General features: G+C 38.7%; 1 pseudogene; it reads left to right on the forward strand.

Annotated features, from left to right (window-relative positions):
• The first annotated feature begins 15,614 nt into the window (after positions 1–15,614).
• Positions 15,615–21,735, forward strand: part of LOC100945297 — a 13,150-nt pseudogene continuing 7,029 nt past the window's right edge.

Below are 21,735 nucleotides of genomic sequence, written 5' to 3' on the forward strand. Positions count from 1 at the left end.
TTTTAATTATTTTGTGTATATACGTAGATGTAGAACTCTTGGATCATATGTTAATTCTATATTTAGCTTTCTAAGTAACTACCAAACTGTTTTCTATAGGAGCTGTACTGTTTTACATTCCTCCCAGCAGAATGTTAGGGTTCTGAGTTGTTTATATGCTCACCACCACTTATGATTTTCTGGGGTTTTTTAATAGCTTGCCTAGTAAGAGTTAAATGGTTTCTTATTGCAATTTTGATTTCCATTTTCCTAAAGAATAATGATGTTGATTATCTTTTAATATGCTTATTAATCATTTGTGTGTTATCTTGGAGCAATGTCTACTTGAGTCCTTTGCCTGTTTTTTCTTTTTAAATTGGGTTATATGCCTTCTTGTTGTTGAATTATAGTAATTCATTATATATTCCATATATGAAATCCTGATCAGATATATGGTTTCTAAATATTTTTCTCATTGTATAGGCTGATGTTTTACTTCCTTAATAAATGTCTTTTGCAGAATAAAAGGATTTAATTACACTAACACCAAAATTATTTATTTATTTTCCTTTGTTATTCACATTTTTGTGTCATGACTAAAATTCACTGCCATGCCCAAGGTCATGAGGATATATGTCTATGTTTTTTCTGAGAGTTATTTCTATTTAGATCTTGTATTTAAGCCATTGATACATTTTGAGTTAATATCTCTATATGGTAAGTGGTAGGGGTCCAAAGTTATACTTTGTGGAAATTTAGTTGTTATACAATCATCTGTTGAAAAGACTGTCTTCTCTCCAAAGCACTGTTTAGACATGCTGATTTTTGACATCCTTATCAAAAATCAATTGATTGTAGGTTTGTGGATTTATCTCTGAACACTTACTTCTGTTTAATTGGTCACCGTGTCTTGTTATGCCAGTAGCACATGGTTTTGATTACTGTTGTTTTGTAGTAAGTTTGAGGTTGGGAAATGTGAGTCCTCCAACATTGTTTTTCTTTCTCAAAGGTTGTTTTTGCTCTTTGGGATCTCAACGGTCCATTTCAATTTTGAAGACTGGCTTCTTAATATTGACAAAAGAAGCTGCTGGAAGTTTGGATAGAAGTTACACTAAGTCTGTAGGACTGAATTCATAGTTGCATGATGGTAGTGTTGACATCTTAATAAAAATAAATTCTTATTAAAAATAAGAGCAAAATGATGGGTACCAAAAAGATGGGGTAACTTTCTATTTATTTAGGTCTTCATTAATTTCTTGCAGTGTTGTCTTGTGGTTTTCAGCATATAAGTCCTTCACCTTTTAATTTAAATTTGGTGTCTTTTCATATTCTGTTGTGTATAGAATTATTTTATTAATTTCATTTTTATGTTGTACATTGTTGGTATTTAGGAACATAATTCTGTATATTGATCTTTCATCCTGAATATTTACTGATTTTGTTTATTAACTATTCTAACTTTCTTATGCATATTTTTATAATTTATTGTATATGAGAATGGCTTATGTGGGTGAAAATAGCCTGACTTCTTCCCTTCAAATTTAGAGGCTTTTTGCTTCTTTTTCTTGTACTTCCAGCTTCTGTTGACTAGCAGTGGATAAATGAGGTATTTTGTCTTATTCCTGATTTTAGGTGGAAAGCTATCAGCCTGTCATTGTTAAGTATGATGTCAGCTGTTGGTTTTTCATATGTTTTATCATTTTGAGGAAATTCCCTTCTATTTCTAGGTTTTTGAGAGTTTTATTCACGACAGGGATTTTGGTCAAGTTTCATTTTTTGAAATCAATATCAATTAAGATAATAGTATGAGTTTCACCATTTTAATAATATGAAGTATTATACTGATGGAGTGTTTTATATTAAATTACTCTTGGTTTCTTCAGATAAATTGTAATTGATCATAGTTTGCAATCCTTTTAGTATCTAATATAGTGTTCAATTAGGTTTGCTAGTAGTTTGGAGGATTTTACATTTATGTTCATAAGGAACATGGTCAGCAGTTTTCATTTCTGACCCTGGTAGAGCTACCATGAAAGCCCCTTCCTACTACCATACTGTCTGCTGGGCAAATGGGTACAAACCAGAACCCTGATGCCAAATGCAGTCTCTGCCAGGGTTATCTTTGACCAATAATAAATTCGCATTAGTTGCCACTATGAAAAAATGGGGCATTTCAAGTCTACATCATCACATGACAGTAACAAAATGGAGCTTTGTAGGTGCTCACTGTCCCTTTGAGCAGGGCATGTCCAGGATTCGACAGTCCTTACTCTTATTCTAATTACTGAGGGCATGTGCTGTTTGCCAGCTATCAACACATCACACATTTTCATGTGACATATTTAACATATCCCTTATCTGACCCCAGCTTGTTTCATTTGTCTGATATCTTCAAGCATGTTAATTATGACTGTCCATTCCCCCAAGGACCACATATTCCTCTTGTACAAAGGGAGGTATTTGAGTACTATGATTCCAAGGCCCTTTCAGCCTTGGCTTCCAAGTCCCGCCAATGGGCACTTCAGAAATGAGTTGTGCTATTGACAGTCCTTATTGTTCTGCAGATGGTTTTTGAGGGATTACTCACTGTTAAATCTTTTGTCCTTGAATTATAATTTATCTAATACCTTGGAAGAAAAATGTGCTTTGTGTTTGAAAAGTCTGTTCTTTATCTTTGATTCTGGACAAAATCAGTACTTCAAACAACTCAGCATAAATAAATGCTAGGAAGACAGAGCAGCAACAGAGGCTGTCTGGAGACAAGGTCCACAGAAAACTTTAATTTTCTACTCTCCCTTGTTCATTACCCCTCTCCTTCACTTCCTTCACTTTCTTCACTTCTCTTTCTTGTCTGAGATAAATTGTCATCACCCCTTTTCAAAGACCAATCTTTATCACCAATATAGTTTAAGTTGCCCTAAGTCCAAAGGTTCACTTCTAAAGATTAGCCTTCACCAGCCAAACAATTAAATAGTGAAATTATCTAATATCCTGGTTTTTACTTCTGGTGCCACCACTAGATAGTCTTTTACTTTGGGCAAGTATAATGATTTCTTTTCATCTTGGCCTCAGTTTCTCCAAGACTAAAATAAAAGAGTGGGGGAGTGATGGACACTCTTTGAGTCCTTTCTTGCCTTATCAATTTACAAGGAGGCTGCCAGCAATTTAGACAGTGTGGAAGCACATCAGAAAACTTCTCCACTACTCTAATGTCAGGTCAGCAAGACCCTGGGACCCCTCATCTTAAAGCCATGATGTTCATCTCAAGGTCTTTGGTTTTCCCTCTTCTGAATCTTGACTGGTTTTCTATGAAATCGTAATTGTGAGATTTCTTCCCACCATTCTCATGATATTTGATATGCCCCAAGTATTTGCCTTGTTTGGTAATCTTTCCTTTTAATTCTTTAATGTAGAAAGGACTGATGACAGGACCTAAATACCTCTACTGAATTATTCCTCAAGTCCAGTATCATGTTTAGATTCTACAGGTCTGAACTTCAGGGACAAAGAAGTGATAATTTAAGCAAGACATTAGCCATCTAAGTATAAATTGCAGAAAAGGTTCTGTTTTTCAACCAATCCTACCTTGCTCTAATCCTCATGGTAGGATAAAGAGTAGGTATAATTATCCTTTGAAGTAAAATATAGTCTACATATGGTAAGGCTATTGTCCTTGAGTCTTGTGTCTCCACATTCAGAGCTGACTGTTGCCCATTTGGCATGTTCCTCCATCTGCTCTTCAATAACTGATGTGGCATTTGGGATAGAGGGTTTACTATGTTCAACATCTGCCTCTCAATGAAACAATGAAATGGTTTTTTCATGATGTAATCAGCTCTCAGTAGCTGGAGATGAGAATATATATGTGGAAAATGGAGGGGTAAGATTAGATTGAAATGAGAAAATATGTATTGAGTATCTTCCATGTAACAGAGACTTTCCTAAATGACACAGTGTACAGTTTTGAACAAAAGTTCTTGTTTTATGAGTTTACATTTTATTGTGGGAAACTAACTACATTGTTCCTTTCTAACTGAGATGACACTATTAATAAATTTCAAGTTATAATAGCAACATCAATTATAAATTGAAATTTATTAATAGCAAAAATTTGCCAAGAATTTTAACAACAATTATGGAAGAATTTTAGCATGAATGTGTAATAGTGGTCACTGTGATGATCAAATCTTAGATCAGGAGATTTCATCATTACAGTGGAAGCAGTTAAGGACTCTATATGGCTTTGTCAAATAGGATCCCTACCTCTGGGAGCTGTTTTGGGTCCTGAAAGTCGTGGTGTCAATCATAAAGACTGGTTCTAAGTCTTTATTCTCCAAGGTACAACTGATCTTGGGTGTAGCCTGTGGTTAGAGAGGAGAGGGAGTGAAAGTCACATGTATGGGTATCTTGTATTTTATATATTCACAAATTACTAGAGTGAAATGGCATCGTATAGACTGCGTCTTCAAATATTCTTGTTCTAATGTAACATAGACCCAGAGAGACGTACCTTGCCTGGTATCAAAATTTATGGCCATTCATAAATTGAAATCAAAAGTTGAATGTGCAAATATTCGTAGTACCAACCTGTGCTAATAGTGTGATTCCATTTTTGGTTAAATATCATATGGAGTTTTCTTATGGGGGTGAGATTACTAAGATTTTTACTTTTCTTCAATGTACATAGATAGATTTAAAAATATTTTATAGTGAGAATCTGTATTTTAAAATATATAATCATTTTTAAATAACTTCTGTTTTATTTTTTAAAAGCATATCACTTTAGAATAAATTTGTATTTTCAATGATTCCATTACAATAAACTAATACCCAAGAGTAGTAATGATATATGTTTACATTTAATATAGAAATGTGTGTATGTACGTATTCTTTTTTCCTCTAAGGAATCTTCCACATTTTGTTTAATAATTGTTGTAGACATTGGTAGTCTCCATGATATACAGTCGTCTTTCCATTCTGGACAGACAGTAGGACAATGTGTCCTTGAACTTATGCTTCTTGTAGGATAATGTGACTATTCTGACTTATGGACTGTGGCCCATGTGATTAATGGATTTATCAGGGTTGTACAGAAACACAGCATTTATGTTCCAGTGTGAGTCTTTTTAGGAACAGGGAACTCTAAGCCTTGGGTTGGGATGGATGTTGCCTGAAGAGGGAAGCTGCCTGCCCTGCTGAATAGTGGCCCTGGAGGACAGCTGCCCTGATAAGGTTACCAGGCATGCTGAGGTCTTTCTTTGTATGAACAGGGAACCAATGTCTACTATGTTAATTCATCAACATTTTGGTGGTGTTTATAGCCTTGTTGTCACCTGGTTCATTCTGACTAATACAGTAACAAACATGTATAATGTATATATTGAATATAATTTTTACTAATGCATAATTTGGAATCAATTCATAATGTACTATATTCAGGAATTTTATGTCACAATTTCATAAATAGTCCATAAAATTATGAATAGTCATTCTAGGATTCATTTAATATGCAGATAATTATTTATAATTAAGCAATATTGTTTTTAAGGATTAGTTACCTAAATCATAGACTTGTATTATTGGGCAGAACATCAAAATTTCATTTTGCATGCTCCATAGTTTGGAGAGAGATGTATCTAAACATACAATGTCACTGAGTTGTCTAAAGCAATGGCTTCTAAAATCTTGATAATCAGAAATACCAGAGGGAATGTGAAAAAGCTGATACTGATATACCACACTTCTGGAGTTTTGTTTAAGAAGGTCCAGGATAGAAACCAGGAATTCACATTCTAAGACTTCCACCAGATGATATCAGTCACAGTGAGGTCTGAGAATCACTGATCTAGATGATGACTTTCAAATTGCATTTCTCATTACTTCAATGTAGGCTTGGCTCAAAATGTGAATTTTGAATCCATGTTGAAATTGAGATCACACCAGAAGCTGCAGCCAAGACAGTGCTTGTGTCTCCCCTCCTCCAGCTTCACTCAGGGAGAGTCTTCACTTTGAGGAAAAGGAAGGGATGGGATCAGAGGGCTTTGTTTTGCAAATTTGGTACCAACTCATCCATATAGTAACATGAAGTACCAACCAGACTCCTGTGGCTCCTGAGTCCAGGCCTTAGTACTGGACAGTATTTCTGGACCCACTCTGACCAGGAGGAAACATGTTGCCAGGAATGGAAGGACCAAGTCCTGGCAGTATTCACCACTTGCTGACTAGAGAGCCACCAGGTGTAGCCAGCTCACAGTCACCAATGGCTTTGGGTGAGATTAAGCTGGCTTGAGATGTAACCTGACACTGGGGACCATGAGGGAGTGCCCACATCTCCCCTCCCATAACACCAATAGCCCAGAACAGAAAGTGAAAGAACAGAGTGAGAGTCTTCTTTGCCTTGTAATCAAGGCAACTTCTTGTACCTTATACAAGCTCACCACTTGGTACCAAGAGTCTGGAAGAGTCACAGCAGTACTAAGGTTGGGGCAACCCCAGTGCTGATGGACTGCCATGACCAGAAACATAGATCACAGTACTCAATTTCCTTTGAGTATCTGGAAATCCTTTTCAAGAAGGATGGGTTCAAACAAGACCATATTGTATGGTTAAATAAGTACTTAACTCTTTAATTCTTAGACGGTAAACATCCCAAAGTGGCAAGAACATCCAGTAGAACATGATCTCACCAAATGGTCAAATTAAGGTTCCCTTGACTAATCCCAGGGTAATGGACATAGGTAAACTTTCAGATAAACAACTCAAAATAGCTGTCCTGAAGATGCTCACTGAACTTCAAGGCAACAAAGAGAAGGAATTCAGAAACCTATCAGAGAAATTTAACAAAAAGATTAAAAAAATAAGAAAAATCATGTAGAAATTCTAGAGTTTAATGATTCATTCACAAACAGCAGAATTGATCAGCCGAAGAAAGAATTGGTGAACCAGAAGATAGGCTATGTGAAAATATACAATCAGAAGATAAAAATGAAAGAAAAAAAAAGTAAGCATGAGCATGCCTACAGGATCTAGAAGATGGTCTCAGAACACCAAACGAAGAGTTATTGGCTTTAAAGAGGAGGTAGAGAGAAAGATTGGGGTAGAAAATTTATTCAAAAAGGAATAACAACAACAACAACAACAACAAAAAGAAGTAACAACAGAGAACTCTTTCCGACCCTAGAAAAGGATATTGAAATTCAAGCAGAGGAAAGTTATAGAACATCAAGCAGATTTAGCCCAAACAAGGCCTCAAGAGATGTAATACTCAAACTCCTGAAGGTCCCAGATGAAGAAAAGGTCCTAAGGAAAGTAAGAAAATAAAACCTATAGGGTGGTGCCTGTGGCTCAAAGGAGTAGGGCACTGACCCCATATGCTGGAGGTGGTGGGTTCAAATTCAGCCCCAGCCAAAAACTGCAAAAAAAAAAAAAAAAAAAAAAAAAAAAAAGAAAACCTATAAAGGAGCTCTGACCCATCTGAGAACTTCTGCCTGGAGACCAGGAAAGAGTGGTGTGATAGATTCAAAATGCTAAAACAAAAACAAAAACAAAGAAAGAAAGAATAAGAAAAGGTAAAGAAAAAAACCTTTAACCTTAGAATGTTCTGTAAAAATATTTTTTAAAACATGAAGGAGAAGTAAAAAATTCCCTAAACAAACAAAAGCTGAGGGGTTTGGTTGACACCTGACTGTTGTACACATAATGTTGAGAGGAGTTTTTTAACCTGAAAGAAAAGAATTAATGAATGGTAACAAATCTTCTGAAAGTATACAACTCCATGGTAAGAGTAAGGACACAAGTACAGAATACTGTATTGCTGTAATTGTGGTGAATTAACCACTTATCTCTTGCCTAGAAAGATGAAAAGGCAAACATCAGAAATAACAACAGCTTTTGACAGATAGTGTAAAAAATATGATGGAAATAACAACAGGTAAAAATTGGGGGAAATGGACTTAAAGAGTAGAATTTCTGTTTGTTTCTTTTGCTTGTTTATAGACCAGGATCATAGGCACAATTTAATGTAGTAAACATTCATACCCCTGTCCCTATGATAAGGTATATATTAAAATTTGGGCATTTTTGCATCAAATCTCTCTTTAAAAATGAATGAATGCGGTTTGACAGGTAATCAAAGGCTTAAACCTGCATTTCCTCTCACTGCACTGTTGAAGCTAATATGCATTATTCTCTCATATGTGTATAGGAAGCAAAAACTGGAATAGGAATGTAAATGTCAAGACACTATAGTCACCTACTTTTAAAAGAGCTGTAAGATGACACATGGATTTTAAGTAGGTTTGTGATCACTGGTTACCACCTCACAAGTTTTAATTGATACCAAGTCTACAGAAAAAATTAGAGTTGAACTATTATGCAGAAATGAAATGGTAGATTTAAAGATCAACTCTTTCTCATACTGCCTAAGTGCATCCTGCTGCTTCCCTCTTCTCCTCTAGCTTGCTCCTCGCATTTCTTTTAACTCTCTCTCTCCATTGTTTTATCTGTGTATTTTGACCCTGCAGCATGGGTCATATTTGCAAGAGAAAGTTCCAGACAGCAAGACGTTCCTTTATTAACTTATCCCGCAGGGCTGATCTAATTGGCCCTTCTTACTTTGCAGTTTGGTAGCATTGACTCTAAATTACCTTGCAAAATTTTACCAGCCACTTCAGTTATGCCTGACTACTTGCAGTGCAAGGCCACAACACATGTTGCTTATTGTTCAGAGACTCCAGTTTTATAATCCTTATTGAGGAATACTATGACCATGACCTGTATTTTAGGTAGCAGAAGAAATGAAACTCATTTACATATTGATCACCATTCCCTAAAGAACAGTACGCTCCTATTAACAATGCCCCTATAAATGATTTCTTCTATCCTTTCCATCTGTCCAGATTCTATTTATGTTTTCTTGCCCAATGCAAACATTCTTTATGATGACAAAACAGTGTCAGAAGTATGTGCCTACTAAATTTCAGAGTCCTCAATCCAAACTCCAAATATTTCAAGAAGTAGCCCCCAGCCTATTCACATCCACAGTAACACTTAACTGATGAAAGCTTATCTCTCTCTGCTTCTCCTCCCTGCCTTTGCATCCTGGAGAGACAGAAAAATAAGACTCACGTAACAGGCATGTGTAAGGAGACCATATTCTACCTCTTAGGAGAACAGCAACCAAATCCCATGTATATTTAGAGCCAACAGTGCTGTGCTGGCAATGTTAGTGCCCAATACATATCATGCCATCATTTAGACCAGCGGTTCTCAACCTGTGGATTGCGACCCACAGGAACTGTATTAAAGAGTTGTGGCATTAGGAAGGTTGAGAACCACTGATTTAGATAAACATCATAGCAATACTTGCAAAACCCTTTTAGCTGTTCCTCTAAGTAAGAGGAGTATGTGCTGCTTGTGGAGAGACATAAACTTCTCCAGGTTGCTTGATTCACATCTAGCGTCATCTTTAGTCCACGTCAACAGTAAAGTCAAAACTTATCACTATATTCTGAAAACAGAGAGATACTTGAGCTCAAACGGCATCTCATTATTTCACTATTAGCTTGGATTGCCTAGAATGAGCATTAGAACCATAATGGTCATGTAGTCAGCTTGAGAATTCAAGTTCATTGATCCAGAACCATAGTTCTTCCCAATCTAGTACTCACAGGTTCTATAAGCCTGCCTGTGCCAGGCTGTCTTCATGCTATGTTGGGCTTGGCTGGAGGCAAGGGCTTTCTCTACTGCAACAAAACACAGTGGGAGTAGGTGGTGGCACAATTCCTGTCACCTAAGACTCTGTACAAACTCTACTTGAAGAATGATTTCAGCAATTGTGCATGGGTGTGATGTCAGACTCTTGACTAAGGACTGTAATAAGATTCAGCTTAATAGTCCTGTGGTTTTGTGAATTACAATACTTTTGCTGAGGTTATTGTTTACCAGGAGGAGCCACCTGGAGAACATTCTCTCATTTTTTGGAACCACACCTTCATGCTTCAACTGCGTACTTGGGTGTGATGTCTCTCTTCAGGATGGAGGTAAGATCAGTTAGAATTTTAGGAGCTTCCTCCTCAGAGTACCCAGGAGCCACACGCCTATCTCTATGATCTTTCTTACACTAGGGTCCTTTTCCCAGGTATGAGTCCTGTGAAGGTAGGAATGTTGTCTTTGACTTCCAGGAGTCTGGCATGTGGGCTGGAATGTGGAGATGCTCAGTAATCCTTTATAGAGTAAACTGAACACGGAGTGAGTGACACTGCTATTGAAAACCCACCTAATGATATATTAAAGTTTGCAAAGGCACAGAGTTATTTCAAAGTTACGTTACATGGCAATCATGAAAAAGTGTACATTTGTAATGTGAATATTTTATTTTTCTAGGATTTTGATGAATAAAATTGAAGCAGAGTAAAGGACTTTACTTTGAATAGAATCAGAAAATAGAATTCTGTCTAGCAGAAAGTATTTCTATCAAGCAATTTTTTTTTTTCAGACAGACTCTTACTATGTCACCCTGGTAGAGTGCTTTGGTGTCACAGCTAACAGCAACCCCAAACCCTTGGGCTAATCATTTTTCTTACCTCAGCCTTCCAAGTAGCTGAGACTATAGGCACCTGCTACAACTCCTGGCTATTTTTTTGTTGCAGTTGTCATTGTTGTTTAGCTGGCCCAAGCTGGGTTCAAACCTGCTAGCCTTAGTGTATGTGGCTGGTGCTGTAACCACTGTGTACAGGTGCTGAGCCATCTATCAGGTATTTTTTTTGATACTCAGTTTGGGTTTACTTGAATGAAGATCAAATGTATAGCATTCTGGCAGAGAATATTATTTCAATATTGTTTACCTTATATAGTTTGAAGTTCACACCTAATTCAATAAAAATAATGTTGAACCTCCTTTTATTTTCAGTATGTGCATTCACAGTTTTCATTGAAACCAGAACACTGCTATCATACTCATAATTCATTGATTTACCTACTATTTTGACCAACTAGGTAATTCCATTTTCTTTTCTTTTTTTCTTTTTTTGCTGTATTTGGCCAGGGCTGGGTTTTGAATCCACCACCTCTGGTATATGGGGCCGTCACCCTACTCCTTGAGCCACACATGCCCGCCGGTAATAGCATTTTCAAGACCGTCTGACATTTGTAGGATGGTAAGGAATCTAATTGTTCCTTCTGACGCTAAGGACTTGGAGCTCTAGTGCCCAGGTGTACCAGAGATTCAGTGAATGTCCATGAGGTTTAGGATTTAGTGGGCATCAATCAAAATATTTTCTATATGAAATGGACAGGATTATTATTTCTAGCTTTGAGTCTATTAGCCAGAGACTTATTTTGAAGACATTTATTTTTTTTTGCCTTTAAAGAATCATTTATTTTATTTTATTGTAGAACAGATATTTTCTTTTTTTCCTTTCTTTTTACATATACATGTGTTTATTAAGTTTCCGCTTTTGCCTTCACAAAATTAAAAAGGCTTAAAATTTAATAAGAATAAGCATGTTTAAGATAAGGACTAGAAACAAAAACCTCATGAAGAACGAATGAAGATAAATACATTCAGAAAAGAAATCAGACGATTGCTGCATTGAAATACTAAGCAATAATAATAATAATGCAAAGAAAGTAACAGTCACATTGTCAAATAAGAGTATGTCTATTATAGAATGCTTTGACTCTGAGGTTCAGTATGGAGTCATCAGTTAACTTCTTATTTTTTTTCCAAAGTGAAGACATTTATTTTTATTTATTTATTTTGTTATTAACAACATTTTAATAGTGTGATAACACCAAGTACAGTGAGATGCAGTACATCAGGGACCCTCATATATTTCTGGTGGTTATATTCACTGGTCCAGCTTTGGAAAGTCATTTGATAATATAAATTATAGGTGAAGATAATCTAACTCAATGACATAGTTTGTATACAAGAAATTCTCACATGTTTTTGTACACATCTTTTTGAGACATTTATATTTATATTGAGTTAATGCAGTGTGTGATTAAGTAGCTTGAAATGTTTATTGAATTCATGCATAAATACACAGACATGGATGGCAGCTTCCAAGATATGCCCTGAGGGAGTTTCAGATCTTTCCAAACTCCCTGGAGGACAACCTGATATCCTTTGTGCTCCTCTGTACCATACAACTGAGATGAGAATCCATTCTTGGCCTTGAAAAGAGGCAGTCCATGAGCAGATCCTGCATCCCCTCCATTCTTCCAGAGGGGCTGTCAGTGGAACTGCAATGAAAGGGAGGAGCGTTCATCTGAATGACCAAGCGCAGAGCACAGACTGCTCTCTGGAGATGGAGGTGCCTGCAGGAGCAACAGTGACACCTGCTGGCTGAGCAAGTCTTTTCAATATGCTGGACAACGCTGTGATTTTCAGGTGGAAGATGCTGGAGAAAAATGGTTGCTGAGCATTTTCTAAGTATCAGCCATAGTCCTGTGCACTAGGGACTCAGTGACACGTTCCCTGCTCTTAAAGATCTCACATAATGTGCTGGAGGAGGGAGACAGGAGGGCAAATCACTGAGGTACAATGTTCTCAGTGCTGTACTAGAGGAATGTCTTGGGCCAACTGAGTCCTGTTAGGCTTCAGGGGCTGAGCCTAAGCCTGTAGGAGCTCTCAGAGTTCTTGTAGGTACCAGGAAAAGGAATATACCTGCCATCAAATTAATCAGTGCCCAGGTGAAAGTTCCATACAGCTCTCCACATGATGGAGAAAGCTGTACAATTATTGATATCACATAGACTCCCCATGGAGACTCTCACCACAACTCTTTGTCTTGAGGACATCACATAAAGGAAGCCCTCTTGTACTGCCAATTTTCACTAAGACAATTGGAAAACGAAGGGTGTACATGCAGGACACCAAATCAGCAAAGTGCTGGACATGGAAGAGGATTGTATGTGTATGTCTGGACTAAGGAAGTCTGAGTTTTGTATACTGACTTTGCAAAAGATTGATCACTATATCTGACTGGAAAATTTGATAATTATAAACATAGAGTAGCTGCCCTGTACTATCTCCTGAGTACTCAGTTTTTCAGTTCCCGTCTGTGTAGGTCAATCTGAAGTGGAGCCTAATGGGCTGTGAGCAGGAGAGAGTCAACTACGTTGTCACAACAAGTCATGGTGAGCCCTTCTGTCTGCTAGAGTTCCGTGTGGAAACAAAAACCAGTGGCAAAGATTAATCCTCCACTCTACCTTGATCTTAGTTTCCTTAAGTATAATTGTTGAACATTGTGATAAAATTTACATAACATACATTTTACTACTTCAGCTATTTTCAGTGTATAATCCAGTGGCCTTAAATATATTCACAATAAAATGTAACCATTGGCTGTATCTATTTTCAGAACTTTTTACAATCTTACACGTAACTTCTATATCCATCAATTAATGAGTATATATTTTCCCCATATCCCATCTACTAAGATAATTTCCTTTTACTCCATTTTCCTAGATTGGATGCCTCTTAAGAGTGGCACTTACAGTATTATTCTTTTGGGTCTGGCTCAATTAGCGTAGCATAATCTACTCAAGCTTAATATGTGTTATGTTTCAGAACTCTGTACTAAACCAAAATTATTATCAATATAGTGTAATAGACATTACATGAAAAACTTAGATGTTTTCAATTGTGTTTCCTATAGGGACTGGCCATGAAACTAAGTGAAAATTACATGAGGACAATTTGTATAAAAACTGTACAAAAATTGGACTTAACAGATTTATCTTAAAAAGGATACTGTAAGCTACTAATAAAAGGCTTTCAAGATAAATGCTATTGTGGAAGCAGTACTGAGGCTGCCAGAATCAAAGCAAGGACTGGTGGGATAGAGACCCTGGTTCTTACTGGTCCCCAGGTTCAGGAAGAGTCTCATAACCATGCAACCCTTGTCCAGGGGAAGGACCATGGTTTTCCTTACTAGATGCCAGGGCCACCTTTTTATCATGCCATGGAGAAATGACATGCCATAGACACAGGAAATTTTTCATAAAATCAGTCTTCTAGATTATCTTTATGAAGGTGCAGAGTCTGTCTCTAAGAAATTATTTTCTCTAGTATGAGAACTTGAGGAGATGCAGAGGAGGCACACTCGCTGAGAATCCAACTTCCCACCTGAGGCATTGCCTTCTCCAACATAGAAAGACCACATTTGCAGGGGTAAATATTCTAAGAGATAAATAAGGAATCTTTTCTGATACTGTCAGTTAGGTACCAATTAGAAAGAGGAGTTTTATGGTTTAGTATAAGAGAATTCTCTCTTGCAATGAAACTTGCAAAGAAAACTTTGTCAATAAGAAAGGTTCAGAGGAAGATGACATGATAAAATTCTTGGGAACGTTAAACCATGATAGTAATGCTTCTTCTGAGTAAAAGTAGAAAAACCAAGTTAAAATGAAATCTATTTGAAGACTTTTGGGAAATCACTGAGGCATTTCAGTGGCAGGCTGAGAAACATGCATATAATTATCAAGTATGGCAGGGCTATATTGGCCATCAGAGTCACCTCTCACTGACCAGGACAGAGGACGTTCCTCACTGCACCTGTCTGCTTTCTGAAAGCTCCAGGGTTTCCTGAGGAAGGCTGTCTCCACAGTCATCCCCCTCAGGAGTGTCCTGCAGAGCCCTCTGGAGAACCCTTTTGAGGGTCTGTTGTTTTCTCTGTCGCTGCTGCCTAAAGTAGCCAACGAAGAAGTAAATGAGAGGGTTGGTGCTGCTGTTGACACAAGACAGTGATATTACAAGTGTACCAGTATAACAGGGGAAGACTTTAGTCACCTTAATAAACCAGTATAATAGGAGCCAGTAGATGCCGCAGGGCAGAGTGCAGATGAGAAAGACCAGCACTGTGAGCAGGATGGTCAGGTAGAGCCTGGTCACCCTCATTCCCCGGGATCCACATAGGAATCTGGTGAGCAGGGCCAGGCTGGAGCCGCAGAGAATCACAAATAAAACCATCAGACATGTACTTACAAAGAACTGAAATGTCTTACAGAAATCATGGTCACCAATCTTACGTATAAATGCACAGATACAAGACACCAGGGTGATCAAGAGTAGGGACAGGGTCCAGAGCAGTGCACACACAACAGCTGACGTGTGTCTGGGGCGGTGGCAGCGGTACCAGATAGGCCACAGAACAGACAGGTAGCGCTCAGTGCTGACGGCACCGAGTATGCTCAGGCCTGTAAAGTACAAAAACATGAGCACAGGGTCTAATATGGCTATCAAGTTTGGTTTGTTAATGAGCTCCATCAAGGCAAAGGAAAAGCATCCCCAGAGGTAGAGGAAGTCGGCCATCGCTAGGTTGAGGATGTAGACGGAGAAGGCGTTCCTGCTTATGCAAAAGCCCAGAAGCCAGAGCACAACTGTGTTCCCTGGCAGCCCGACCAGGGCAATGATGAGGGTCAGCCAGGTAGGGATAGGATACTGTGAGACACAAGGTAGAGAATGGGGCTCATAACTTCTATTTGATGTTGGTTCTGCGCTCCAGGCTGGGGTAGTTGGGTCCATGCTGACAAATGCTCCACTGGTGCCCCTGAGAACACAAAAGGACATGGGAAAACTGTGGTCTGATCTCTGATTGTGAGGACCAACCTGACATGTGGGGAGTACCATGCCCGTGTCTGGTGGAAACTTCTGTGTTAGCAGAGCCTATAAGGTAAAGGAGAAAACTACCCACTTTGGAGAGTAAAGAAAGATTCTCCTGCAAAGTTCTACTGAGGAGAGAGGAGTAGCCGAAAAATAATAGCTGGTTGAGAGATTGTTAGGTTTTGTCTCTTTTAATTTTCTCTCAAACCTATGAGGTAAGAATTAATATTATTGTCATATCACAGATGATGGAAAAGGAGTAGATAGAAAGTGTGCTGTTTGTTCCAGACTTTGATCACGTGGATGTGAATCCAGCAGGACTGTCTCAGGGTCCACCTTTAGGACCGTCCCTTGGACTTGCCAAAACTATGTGTTCATTACACATATTGAGGGGAAAATCAGATGTAATTCCCAAATTAAATCCAGGTTGGCTGTCTATGCTTGGGTTGGGAAAAAGAAAAACTAACCTAAGGTATCTCCAGATAGAGAAGGAGAAGCCCATTAAATAGGAAACAAAAGAGATGTGGGGAAGCCAATTCAGAACAGTTCCCAAAATTCAGGAGAACCTTTTCAGCTTCACAATGGCAGCCTTTGCTCTGACATCTAGAAGACTCACAGGCATGGGAGAATTCCCAGTGTAAATATGGATCCATCTGCTCAGGTGCAGAGTGGCATCGGACTGAACACACCCATCATGAGCTCTCTTGGAGAACCAATCTCCCAGAGCTTTGGATGGCCAGAAAAGGAAATAGGAGGACAATCAGAATTTCTGTTATCCCCACTCAGGGTGTCTCACACTTTTTCTACATTTGTGTTTAAGGTGTGATGTATTTGACTTCTTAATCAAACCTAAAGCTCCTTAAGGAGTAAAACATGCCCTTTTTGTTCACTAATGTATCTCCAACATTTAGCATGTGTTCCTTACATGCCTTACTACTGTTATATCCTCATTTAACATAAGAAGCAGCTGATGTTTAAAGTCAAGGGAACTCCGTGAGTATACACCATGAAGAGCAGGCCCAGGGCCAGCCCTGGTCTGCTGGCTTCCCCAATATTCTCTTCCCCACTACTTTGTTTTTCAAAGGATTCCCCCAAAAATCTTCACATGAGCACAGATTCTGAGAGACCATCAGGGGCTGTAGAGATGTCTCATTTCCTGAAATCTCCATTTTCCTCTTCTGTAGCATAATAATTCTGAGAGTTTTAATTAGCAAAAGGACCCCATTTTTCTACGATGCTGGTGACACCATGTGACTAGGTGTGGTCAGTGTGGGAATGAGAGGAAGTGATGGAACCAAGTCCTCGCACTTGGAATTAATACAAGCAACTTAGCCTCTCTGATCTCTCACTTCCTTCTCTAACAGTCTAGATTATTGATGTGCTTACTGATGACTGTGAGAATGACGGCACGTCTACTAGGGATTAGGGAACATCAGGGTTTGGAGTACTAATGTATGATGCCTTGAAACCTCCAGCTCAGGTCTGAAATACATTCATTCCTGTTCTTCGGGAGAGGTTTGTTCTAGGACCCCTGTATAACCCCAAATCCGTCTATGCTCCATTTCCTTATATAAAATGGCATAGGGTTGACAGATAACTGACACATTCTCACATTACTTTAAACTCTTTCTACATCACATATAATACCTGACACAATGAAAATGCCATGTAAAAATTTGCTATACTGTATTGTTTAGGGAATAACAAGGAAAAAAAAAGGTACCTGTTCAGTACAGATGCGATGTCTCCCATTTATTTTGGTCAAAGATTTTGAATCCGTGTTTGGATTCAAACCCTAAATGTGAAACCTACTGATGGGAAGGGTCAATTGAACTTTCTTGTTTAAGATATTTCTATTTGATGTCTGTGTTAGAGCAGCCAATTTAATAGTCTAACTGAAAAGATTACATCTTCTCTTTTCAAAATTTCCTTTTCATTACTAGCAACTTCTAATGAATGTGGACATTTTGTCATAAAAGTGACATGAGAGAAAGAATGTGAAAATAGAAATAAGTAACCTTCATGAAGCTGAGATGAAACATGATTAAATTAAAAGTGGATAGAGAACCCCAGGAAGTAGGATGACACAAGCAGGTGTGAGGCTTATTCTCATTTGCCACAAGGATTTGCTTTTCATCTTCCATATCCTGTTTGGCATCTGTAGGGGGTAGCTTTTATCAGCTTCGTCAATGGGACACACTTCCTTGTGCTTTCTGGTTGGATTTAGGCACTGGGAGACCCTACCAAGAGACTAGGGGGCAGGAGCAGAGAGCTTTGGAAGTTCCACGTCTGGGCTCTGTGCCTGTTTGGCTGTGTGTTGGTGATGGCAGTGATTGCCCACCTGCCTTGTGGTCCTCTCCTTCCTCTCCAGCTACAGCTGTGGTTATGCTGTCTGTGGTCACTGCTCCTTCCCATGTCCTGTAAGCCCAGAGGTGGTAACAGGGCTTCACAAGGGGTGTGTTAGGGCACGTCCCCAACCATTGTCATTTTCTTTTAAACCTGCCCATCTTTGTCAATAGTCCTCCCATAAATCACATCACAATTGTTCCCCTTTGCACCATCTGTTTCTTCTGGGGACCTTTCCACATATAAAAAGGAGAGTAACTTTGAAAAGCAAACAAAGCAATTAAATGTGGGTTTACAGTAGTACAGCTCTGGGAAATAATGTCTGCATATCCCCTTGCTGCTTAAATCAATGTAAGAGGCAAAAATTTCTCCATGACAGCAGATTTGAATGGTTGGACTAAGGGAGACTATTGAAAAGTAGATGAGTGGGAAAAGAGTTTGCTTTACCCTATTTGAAACTCCTACAGTCTGAGCTTCCAGCAGCCAGTCCATAGAAGGAAACTTCATGTCTTCTGCCTTTTCTGAAGAATTCTCCAAGAACCTCTGCATATGGAAACACCAAGGTGGAAGGACAGATGCAAATTGAGAGCTAAAATCTTGTCTGACTGTGGTAGGACAGATCATGGTATAGGCGCTTACCTTTTCTTCTTTCTTCTCTCCAGAGGTGCGGAACTGTCTAGTAGTATGAGGGAGAGTCTTTCTGGAATTCAGCGAGACCAGCGGACTCTTCTTTGTTGTTTAATTTGGGAAACGGAGCTGTAGTGAAAGCAAGAGAAAAGTGAGGCTTATCCAGATATTAGAGAGATCTGTGATTTCCTGTTCAGGGACTGTGGGCAAATCCCACATCCAGTCACTGGAGCCAAACCCTCCCTGAGATGTTACTTGGCCTCTGGCCCATATCAGCCTCTCCCATCTGATCCCTTCTTGTTCACCTCTAATTGGCACTTATGAGTCTAGGTATCAGCTAAAATCCATTTGAGCTTACATTGGTGAGGCTTTATCACTAAGGAATAAACTCTATCATAGGGTCACCCAAAGCTCACCATGGCCTCCTACCCCTTCTTGGTTTATTCTCTAGCAAAATAGTCATGCATACATAGGTATGCTACTTACTATGTGAAAGACTAGTGCATCCAAAGAGAAAATCTCTCGAATTCCCATTCTTCAGAGGTCACGACTCACCACACTTCTTCTTCCATTCCTTTTTATTATTATCTGCTCTGAGGGCAAACTTACATTTCATTTTAATTTATGAACAAGTAGATCTATTGGTTTCCTTTATAAAATGTAAATTGTCCAGCCCAAATAAAAATTTTCTTCTTCTCCCTATTTCATGAAGTGTGTTATGTTTTATTTTTGTTTATTATAGCTATTCAAAATTTTACATATATGTTTTACCTCCATTCTATGTCTGATGTTACAGCCAAATTAAACCACTCATCATTTTTAAAATGTCATTTAAATTACACTCTTTTTCATATATTGAGAAAAGTTCTTCCATGGATTCTTCCATGTAATATTCGATAAAGATCTTGTTATAGGCTGAGTTTTTTCCTTCAATATTCATATGTTGATGTCCTAACCCTGACTAAGTCACAATCTTACTATATAATATGTGGCTACAGGACCTTACAGATAAGGAAGGTTAAAAGAGGCTCTTTTCCTGGGCTTTATTCTGACAGGCCTGTGGTTCTAGAGAGGAGGAGATTAGGACATAGACACACAGAGAAAAGACCATGTGAAGACAGAGAAGATGCCATCCAACCCTGTCTGTACCTTCATCTCAGACTTTTAATTTCCAAATTAGTGAAGAAATAAACTTGTTTTGTTTAATCCACCCAGACTGTGGTATATAGTTACAACAATCCTAGCAAACTATTAATCATAGAGAAACACTACATCCCCCACATTCTTTCAGGCATTTAAACATTAGTGTGAACAACTCTAGAATGGAGTTTTTGGGAGATTATGCTCAAGGAGTTGAATGACCTATTAATAAAGACTGAAAAAGGAAGAGGTTTCAAGGTGTCTCCACCCACTAAATGTCTGGAGAAATGGTTGGATCTACTAAATCATCCCTTAATAAAATGATAGAGTAAGCATCTCAAAGTCACATAGAAATACATAAAGGAATTTAGTATATGAATGAATGTTGAGGGCACAATATGTAAAGGAGAAACTGGGGAAAGCAGAAAAACCAGAAGAGCATGGTGTGCTAGGCTCTTCAGTGATGGAGTCACTGTTGGGTAAATAGTGTCAGTAGTGGCTGAGTGGTGGTAAATTGATCTTTAGCATAGACATGTGGAGTCATTGCTGATCTTGTCAAAATGATGGCAGAGGAGGATGCCCTGAGGATAAGTGGAGCAGGTGTAGGAGAGAATGGCAGGTGCTGTGATGGGACTCCAGGATGTCAGTGCCCGCTGTGGCACCCTGTCACTGTGTGAATAAAAGCAGCTGGGATTATGGATTGAAGGTTCAAATGCCTGCAAGAGGGGAGCTTCCCAGTTCGAGGGAGAGCCCCGAGTCACCTCTGCTGTGGCCTTTTATTGATGCATTATACAACAGGTGTGGGAGGCCCGGGTACTGAAGCTAGGTGCTTGGAGCTATGTGCTTAGTGATCGCTACATGCTTTTTCTCCCTGGGCTTGATTTCCACCCTGCTGCACCACGAATGTCCAATGCATAACACCTACTTGCTAACAAGTGACCGCTATTATCTCATTAATACCAGTAGCTGCTTAAGGGCTTGTCTCTGGGCAGCCAAACACCTCAGTGCCTGCTAGGAGATTGTCCTGTTCCCAGCTCCTCCCTCAAGAGCCAGTGACCACTTCCACAAGCTTGGTACATGGTCTCTTACACCAGGACACTCAGATGTCAATTGAAATAGCACCTCAGATCAGATGACAGTGAGGCAAGAAACTGTAGATCGTATTATTGGACAAACTATCAACATCATTTCTAGGTATAAAAACAGGCAGTTAGAGGAAGTAAGAGAAAATGAACCTCTCTACTGCATCTTCTGGATGCTTATAGCAACCATGTGTGTAGAAAAATTACTGCCAACATTTGTCTGGCAGTAGGGGCTCACTTTGTGTATCTGTGTCACATTTGGTAATTCTGTCAATATTTTAAAATTTTAAATTGTTATTATATCAATTATGATCTGGGATCAATGAGCTTTGATGTTACTATTGTAACCGTTTTGGGACACCATGAAACATATCATGTGAGCCTGGAAACCTAACTGATAAATATTATGTGTGTTCTGACTGCTTCACCAAGGCCATTCCCATATCTCTTTTTCTCTCCTGGGGCTTCGCTATGTCCTGTGACACACTATTAAAATTAAACCTATTACTACCCTTACCATGGCCTCTTAGTGTTCAAGTAAAAGGAAGTGTTCCACGTATCATCTTTGAAATGAAAAGTTAGAAATGGTTAAGCTTAGTGAGGGAGGCATTTCAAAAGCTGAAACAGGCAGACAGTGAGGCCTCTTGCGCACAACAATTGAGCAAATCGTGAATGTAAAATAAAAGTTCATGAAGGAAATTAAAAGTGGTACTCCAAAGATATAGAAATACTCACGAAAATGACAAATCAATTAAAGCATGAATTCTCATTAAAAAATGATAACAAGGGAGGGAGAAGGGAGGGGGGAATGGGTGGAGGGAGAGGGATTGGAGGGATCACTTCTGAGGTTTATCTTACAGGGGTACAAGTGAATCTTTCTAAGAGTAGAATGTGAACGTTTTAAAACAATAACTGAGAAAATGACATGAAGGCTCTGTTGACCAGTTTGAT

Source organism: Otolemur garnettii, unplaced genomic scaffold, assembly GCF_000181295.1.
Source record: "Otolemur garnettii isolate 467f Iridium unplaced genomic scaffold, OtoGar3 scaffold00001, whole genome shotgun sequence".
Lineage (NCBI taxonomy): Eukaryota > Metazoa > Chordata > Mammalia > Primates > Galagidae > Otolemur > Otolemur garnettii.